The sequence below is a fragment of the Gossypium hirsutum genome, chromosome D08 (genome assembly GCF_007990345.1).
Source record: "Gossypium hirsutum isolate 1008001.06 chromosome D08, Gossypium_hirsutum_v2.1, whole genome shotgun sequence".
NCBI classification, from domain to species: Eukaryota; Viridiplantae; Streptophyta; class Magnoliopsida; order Malvales; family Malvaceae; genus Gossypium; species Gossypium hirsutum.
In genome coordinates, this window is record NC_053444.1 from 15,139,212 (window position 1) to 15,148,236 (window position 9,025).

At 33.9% G+C, this 9,025-nt stretch overlaps 1 non-coding gene across 1 annotated transcript; it reads right to left on the reverse strand.

The window, feature by feature from the left end:
- Positions 1–2,577: 2,577 nt before the first annotated feature.
- Positions 2,578–2,683, reverse strand: LOC121220594 (small nucleolar RNA R71). Its single transcript, XR_005917815.1, has one exon. It is a non-coding gene; the product is annotated as a small nucleolar RNA R71 (small nucleolar RNA).
- Positions 2,684–9,025: the final 6,342 nt, after the last annotated feature.

Genomic DNA, 9,025 nt, shown 5'->3' on the forward strand with positions numbered 1-9,025 from the left:
TTAATTTAATCAATTTAGCTTGAATTTATTTCGTGTTAGGTTGATTGCATTTCGTTTGTTAAAATTATTGAAATTGTGTTTATGTTGTTATAGGCCTTGGTAAGATGCTTGATTAAGTAAAATCATGACTAAGTTATTCTTGCATTACAATTATTAGGTAACTAATGAATTAATTATTTAAATGGATTGAAATTATAATTAATGAACACAGTACTTAATCAGTGCATGTTTAATCATCTAAAGTAGCTGAGGGTTAGATTAGCAACGGTATCTGACGATACATTTTCCTTGCATAACTTGCAAGATTATTGTGATTAAACTGTTTCAAGGTAAGGATACTTTTTTACCTCACATTTTCTTTTATGTGCTTATTAAATCGAGTTAATTGTTTGAATTGACATCAGGATATGTACAAGAGATTATTTTGATTTAATAAGCATGTATGTGCAATAACATATTTGCCTATTAAGATTTGTTCAATCGGATGAATTGACATAGGGATATAGTCAAGAGATAAATGGATTTTGGTAGGTGAGTATGTTCATAAGTTAGCAAATTACCGAGTTGCCGTGAACTTATTCATAACAATATAAACATGAGTTTAATAACTCTAAGTTAAGAAATGTAATTAATCTAACACAATTATGTCATCTTGATTAAAATCGTATTTTGGAATCGTGCATTTGAGATTTATTTATTTAGCTCACTTAGTTTAAAAATCTTAGTTTTAAATCACCCTCTTCAAACAAAATATTTTTTTTCACCAAATTGTTTTAAATAGCATTCATAAATAATTCTTTTCACAGTCCCTGTGGGTACGATAACTTGACATTTACTTGTCATTTTATTACTTGTTGCGATTGTGTACACTTGCACATTTTCGTCGTTCCAATCGTGGCATCGCTTCTATACGAGAAATAATTACGAGCTAGGGGCATTTTGGTTCACACAATCAAACATTAAACATGAGAACGACAGTTGACCTAGGGTTAAGGATGACAACCACCCTAAATTCTATAAATAGGCTAATTTAGCGCATGTTACAGACACCTTTTCATATTGTATAATTTTCTCTTTAGATTTAGTCTTTAGATTTACCTTTTATTAGGTTTTAAGATTTTTGTTCTTTTTATTTATTTTTGTGAAGAAATCATATTTTGGAATTACTGTCAAACTGTGTACGGATTTCACGCTTAATACAAATCAGGCTTCTTCTGTGGAGGATTAGCAAGTTTATGTTCATTCTTGAATTGTTCTTTATGTTCATTCTTCCATTCAAGTTTATATTTTTTATTAGACCCATGAGGAACTAATCCTCCTGTGGAGGATTACCAAGTGGAGGTATGAATAATTAACTGTTTTGTAGGGATTTCCTAACAGATCAGTTGTTCAGGAAAAGAAGAATCTAAACCCTAGGCCTAACAACCCTAAGAAGTCATCAAGGTGGGAATTAACCTAAATATGGTATGGCCTATCTGTGAACACCTTAACCCTGAACTGGTTTGGGCTGTGAGGATGGAAGATAATAAGTCCTTGCTGACTTAATGTTTCAGTAGACTTATCGGAAGATCCTACTGGGGTATTGACTACTTGGTTGAACAAGAAAACCCGAGGCAACAGTTGATTATGAATACCAAAGCGAGCTAATCTCCCATGCCCAAATTTGATACATATTCAATTCTTTGATTTCTTTTTTTTAATTTATTTAATTTCTTTTTATTTCCATTCTTATTATTTTTAGTATAGTTTATCAAAAACCTTTGTTTTAATTATTCGTACTATAATTTGATTAAAGCACTAATTAGATCTATTTTTGTTTAAATTAGAATTAATTTAGTGCTCACCTCCTTTGGGTATGATCCTTGGAGTACTTACCTACTCCATTGTAACTATATTACAACCTGGCCCATATACTTGCGGATATCGCTTTTTCATATCTTTTGAGTAGGATTTCTACTCTGGGTGTTGGTATGTCAGGATTTCTACTCAGGATTTCTACTTTGGATGTTGGTACGCCAGGGAGGTAACATCATTATATTAGTTTTAATTTTTGCATACTAATAGAACAATTAGGAAATTTTTAGGTTATAGTTACAAATTTAATTTTCTGGTTTTCTACTAATTTTATCTTTTTGGGTTTAGTGTATGACTCGTAGTAGGGGAACACTTATAGAGCCAGTACAACTACCTTCAAATATAAATGTGGCGCGTAACGAGAAGTCTCTGAGAGAGTATGCGCTACCAAATCTGGATATGGTTCAAGGGAGTATAACAAGGCCAACTATCATGACCAATAATTTCAAAATTATGCCAGCTATGATTTAGATGATCCAAAATAATTTACAATTTCACGGATAGAGGATTCGAGTCAACATTTAAAATGGTTCATCTAACTTGTGATACCTTCAAATACAATGGGGTCACTGGTGACACTATTCATCTTCGGTTATTCCCCTTTCCATTAATCCATAATGCCTTTTTCTTGGTTAGATTCGCAGGAACTAGGATCAATCACGACATGGGACAAACTCGTAGGGAAATTCCTATAAAAGTTCTTCCCCATTAGCAAGACGGTCCAGCTAAGAATGGAAATTTCAATGTGCAAGCAGTTAGAAGGGGAAAGCTTTCACAAAGCATGAGAGCATTTTAAGATGCTAATTTAGAAATGCCCACACCACGGATTGCCTTAGTGGTTACAATTTCAAATTTTCTACAATGGGTTGGATGTGTATTCGAAGTTAGGAGTAGATGGAGCAGGAGGAAGAGCTTTAAGGAATAGAGTGTACAAGGATGCATACGAATTAATCAAAATTATGGCGATGAATTCCTACTAGTGGCCAACTAAACGATATACATATGGCCAAAGACCATCTACGGTGAAGGCTGTCTAGGAAGAGGATAGATATCAATAGTTAGTGGACAGAATCACTGAATAGAGGCTGACAAGAATGCACAATTTATTTATGAATGAGACAAACTGATCTCCCACTATATTAATGATCCAACTGAGTGTGTGAACTACAACGAAAATAGGGGTGGAAATCCCTATTTGAATACATACAATCCCGGATAGAGAGATCACTCGAATCTGAGATGGGAAGGAAACCAAGGAGGAGGTAATAGCTCGAACCAAGTTAAAAATTTTAACTATCAACCTCCTTATTTATAGAAATCCAAAGAAAGGGCCAACCTGAATGACCATATTGTATGTGGTCAACGTTTGGATAGAATCGATGGGGAAATGAAGTCAATGAGAACATATGTAAAGCAGGTGCAGTCTGAGTGCACCGATTCAATGATAACATTGACTAAACTTGAAGATTAGATAAGCCAATTGATGAGCATGATGGGTGATATAAAAAGACAAATTGACATAGGTATTCCTAGTAATGCCGAAAATGATCCTCATAGAGAAGGGAAAGAGCATGTGAAAGAAGTAGTGCTCCAATCGAGTAAAATACTAAGTAGCCTGACCGCCTCTAGACGTACTAGCGTCCATAGTGTGAATACTGTAATAAAATATAAAATTACGAGGCGATATTCGTAGGTATACGGGTTGAGTTGTATTATAATTTTACAACGGAGTGGGTGAGTACTCCAAGGATCATACCAAAGGGAGGCAGTTGTTAGATCAATTCTAACCTAAGCATTAAAAGATCTACTTACTACTTTAAATTCAGTTATAGTACAAAGAATATAAAATAAAATATTTTTGCGGTTTTTATAATAATAAAACTAAAATAACATAAAAAGATAAAATTCAAGAGATTAAAAAAAGGAAGAATAAATCAAATCTGATTATGGGTGATTAGCTCACTTCGGTAATCTCCATCAATTGTCATTTCGGGTTTCTCGTCAATCAACTAGTCGCTACCCTAGTAGGATCTTCCGATCGTTCACCAACATAACGAGTCAAGAAGAACTACTTATCTTCCAACCTCACAATCTAGATTGGTTTGGGGTTGAGATGTTCACGGATGGGCAATACCAATTTTGGGTTAATTCCCACATTAATGACTTCCCAAGGTTGTCAGGCCTAGGGTTTGTTTTACGTTCTCCCTTTCTCTAATAGCTGACCTATTGAGTAACCCTACAAGATAGTTAACAGATCATACCTCCATTCACTAATTAGTTCCTCATGGAATTCATAAACAATATATAATTGATGTAAAAAGAAAGCATGCTAATTAAATCGACAAGATAGAGTAAATGAAAGAGCCTGATTGTATTGATATTAAGCGCAAATCCACAGAGTTGAATGATTCCACAATCCCGATCTCTTGAAAGAAAAAAATGAACAAATAAAGTAAACTCTAGAAACCTAAGAAAGAAAATGAAACTAAATCTAAATAAAGAAACTAGGTTAATGGAAAAGTGTCTATAACATGTGCAAAAGGAGCCTATTTATAGCCTTCAGGTGGCTGTTGTATTTAAACCTAGGTCAACTAATGTTCCCAAGCTTTAAGTTCAATTATGTAGACCAAATGCTCCTACTTCATGTTTAATATTCGTCCTAGAGTCGATGTGGTGACACACTAGGACCTGTGTCACGACATAGCAACCAGTATGCTCCTCTGTAGTCATCTTCAGGGGTATGTCGCGACATCAAAGGCAGACTTGAATTTTCTTCATTTTATTGCCTATGTTGTGACATTAGACCTCTCGTGTTGCGAAATAGCATCCAATATCGACCTAAAATGCCTTCCAATGGCCTGCTGCACACTTACAAAGTATGTTAGCTCTCCCTAAAAGACTCAATTTGCACATTTTATTGAATGTAAGTAAAACTAAAGAAACTTAACTAAAATGTAATGAAAATGCTTGTATTCATACTCTTTATAGTTTAATCTGCTACACCGAATTATGGTAGATCATAGCCTAGAAAAATCAACCCAAGAGGTAAATATGGAGAATACTGATGATCTTCAAGAAGAACCCTTAAAAGCGAAGATGAACCAGAGTCAGAGGAAATAGTATCACCAGTGGTTGAGCCAGATATAGAAACAAATAAAGATTCTACCGTTGCAAAAATACCATTCCCTTCAAGGCTAGAAAAGAAGCAAAAACGAGATGAAGATGAGTTTGTAAGTTTTCTAAACTTTTTCAAAACACTAAAATCTAACATGCCTTTGATTGAATTAATTGAGAAAGTTCCTAAGTACGCCAAGTTTTTAAAGGAAGTTATGTCTAGGCGTAGAAAAATTAAGGTAGGTGAACAAGTTAATATAAGCGCTTCCTATAGTGCTAGTTAAATACAAGTTCCCTACAAATTAAAAGACCCAATAAGTTTTATTATTCCTGTAGAGATAGGTAGAATTCATTTTAATAAAGCTCTATGTGACCTAGGAGCTAGTATTAATTTAATGCCTTTATCTATTTATGAAAAACTCAGGTTAGGGGACCTCAAAAATATCCAGAAAACACTACAGTTGGTCAAAATATCCTCAGTGTATCTGAAAGGAGTATTGGAAGATGTGTTAGTCAAGGTGCACAGTTTTATCATCCCAATGGATTTTGTGGTTCTAGAATTTGAGGAAGATCGAGAAGTATCAATCCTACTAGGTAGACCTATTCTAGCCACATCAAGGTCCACTATTGATTTAGAAAAAAATGAACTAACCATGAAAATTAATGGTGAGACTGAAACTTTTAAGTGTGACCACAAACATAGCGAGCAAGGTAAGAGGAAGTCAGGGGAGCATTACAATGAATTATCTATTTCTAATAACCTCGATTCAAGGGATGTAGTTCCTTTAATCCATTCAGGTCGAAAAAAAAGTTTAAAAAAAAAGGTAAGTGGACAAAGGTGGAGCGATATGACTAGCAATGGACTAATTCTGACAGAATTAGAGAATCATCCTTTTTTGAATTAATGACACTATCAGATAAATTTGACAGTAAAACTTGAAGTATTTGAATTAATATTTAAATTTTTGTAAATTTTTGTATATTTAACTAACTATTTAGTCTAGATTTTAATTTCTATTAAACTTATGTTTTATTGAAACCGTAACACTTTAGAAATTGGAATTTTGAGTGAAAACAGAGCCAGTTTTGCAACATGGTAACCCCGTGTCACAACATCAAGGGCAGAATTAACGAAATAGAGAAAATCATTTTGATGTTGCAACACAACCTTTGTGTGTCGCCACACCGAATGTAGTATACCAAGAAATCCAAAAGTCCAGAGTGTGTCGCGACATCGAACCTTGATGTCGCGACAATGACAAACTGATAGGGATGTCGTGACACAGAACCCCTGTGTCGTGACATCATTGTAATTTTCTTCTGGGTTAACCCGACCCGATTGTGCCACTCGACTTGCTAAACCTAATTTTTACCCAGTGTTTAACCCCCAAAACATTAGTTTTTAACCTAAAAGCACCTTCTCCTCCCATTCTAACCTTTCTTAAAATCCTAAACTCCTCAAAAAATCTCTTAAACCCAAAACCCTTTTTCATTAAAATTCCTAAATTTACAAACTTCCTTTGCTATTTAGAACATTAAAGTTGAGGAAGGATTGCTAACAACTAGTGGAGAACGAAGTAGCAAGAATCAAAACAACAAGGTTAAAGGTTTTGAAAAGTTCCTTTTTATTATTACATTGAATATATTGCTTAAATACTTCATAGATTTTAGATTAATATGTCTTCTAGAAAGCTTAAAAAGCCGATTGTATAAGAACCACCAATGGTTTCGAATCCCTTAAAATTTCTGTAACACCCTATACCCGGCCTGGTTGCCAAGCCCGAATATCATGATGTCACACCACCGTCTCATGTCATAACCAAAAAGTAAAAGCCCATTCTAACAGAACATCCAACAATTTATTATTCGCATAGGTCTTAAGTCGATCATACTAGTGAGTTATCATTATCAAGTGCTAAAGTTACATTAATTAGTCAGGTAAACATATTAAAACATGCATAAGGTCCATTCAACAAAATTCTCAGCTAGGTCCGTAGGTATCGATACTGACACTAAGGTATGAATATTTTCTTTAAGTGGTATCGATACCACTAGGAAAAGCGATACCAAACTTGCATTTTATTTCTCGATTAAAAACCCAAATCTTAGAAATTATTGTTACCTGTCTGAAATATCAATACTTTAACCCCGAGTATCGATACTCAAGCAAAGGTATCTATACCAAATCTCTATTTTGACTTCCTGTACATTTCAAAATATAGAGGTATCGATTTTAAAACCCGATTATTGATACCTTTGCTCCAGACCTTAAAAATACAGTATACATATGCAATTAATCCATTCTAATTTAGTTCTTACACATCATACATCAATTACTTCGAAAAATAATCATTCAACGACCTAATTAATAGTTTAATATCATAAAATTGCATTCGAGCAAGTAACGTCAGTCCATCCTCATGTTCATGAACCAAAGCAAACAATAACATGTAATTCTTATAAATCGAACTAAAAACTAAAAAAATTTCTAGAAGTTAACATGGCTATAACAAGTCTACTACATTGCATTATTCCTCAAAACCTAAGTAAATATAGAACACATACGAAATAACAAGTAGACTTGCTTGGATCACCTCTCGGAAACCACACCGCTCACACCGGTATACTACTAATCTACAATGGTTTAGGAAGGGAGTGGGTGAGCTTATCAAGCTCAATGAATGCTCAGAATAACCAAAGTGCAGAAAATTCATCAAGCATCAACAAAACAACCATATAGCATAACCTCAACAGTTCCAACTCTAGTTTCATATTATACTTACTCGTGCATTATTACTAGTTCTTTTACATGGTAAACATATTCAGTTTTAACTACTATCACATTACACATATAATCACATAACATATAAGCATATATCACAATACTCATATAATCACATAACATTCAAGCATATGTCGCAATACTCAAAAACATGTTATAGATAAATTGCATAATGGTCACATGTCATATACACACACTTATCACAATACACATATATTCATAATATAATTTAAGATAATTTGGCAATTGAGCTATGAAATATAAAAGTGAGCTCTATAATCACCCATCAGATACACGAATCTCTAACACACTACATAGACTCATAGAGTCAAATATTTCCTAAAAGTGCAACATAAAGCTAACATTGTCCTTATTTCCCCTCACATGTCCTTTTGAATGGAGCTTAGCTCACATTCCCTTATCCTTCCAACATGTCCCAGGGCCTTAACGCCCAAAATCATATACGTATAGGTGAGTACTCACAATCTTGTGGCATGCCAACTATATCCAATGGTTTCAAGATCACAAGGCCAAAATATCTTAAATCAAACACATATCACTTACCGATTATCCGTGCATTGTCACTGCATATTTGCATCTTTAGCAAAACACTGTCACTAACATTTAACATATACATAACATGTACACATTTGCACTTTCACAACGATTATCATAACCACATATCACATGTTATAGCATCTCATCTCAATTCACATATTCTTAAACACATAAGCACATTGTTCACAAGATAACATAGGTATGAGAAAACTTACACTTGGAATTTAGAGTAGTGGTTTAGGACACTACTAAATTCACAAATAACACATTGAATCATGTCCACAAGCAATTATCCCAAACACTCACCAATTACGCTTTTGTTGAAAAGCCGAAACTGTCAACATTCATCTAAAGACTCACCAATTATCCCAAACACTCACCAATTACACTTTCTTTGCCTTTATCTCTACTTGTAGAAGGTCCTATCGATTCCAATGCTTCAACAATGTAATTCACACAACAACGTTGCCAACATTCATCTAAAGAGTCACATCAAACAATCCAAAAACACAAGCCTAAGCTAGGTTATTATGTAACTAAAACCTTTAACGCGAAATTAAAACTCAAATATATCGATCTATACTCAATATTTTCAGTTAAAACCAATTCTGTTCATCTTATAATTCACCTATGACTAATTCCCAACCTTTGAACTACACAAAATCACCCAATTCATAGTATCAACTTTTTCGACATGTTTTAAGGATATTTTTTGAA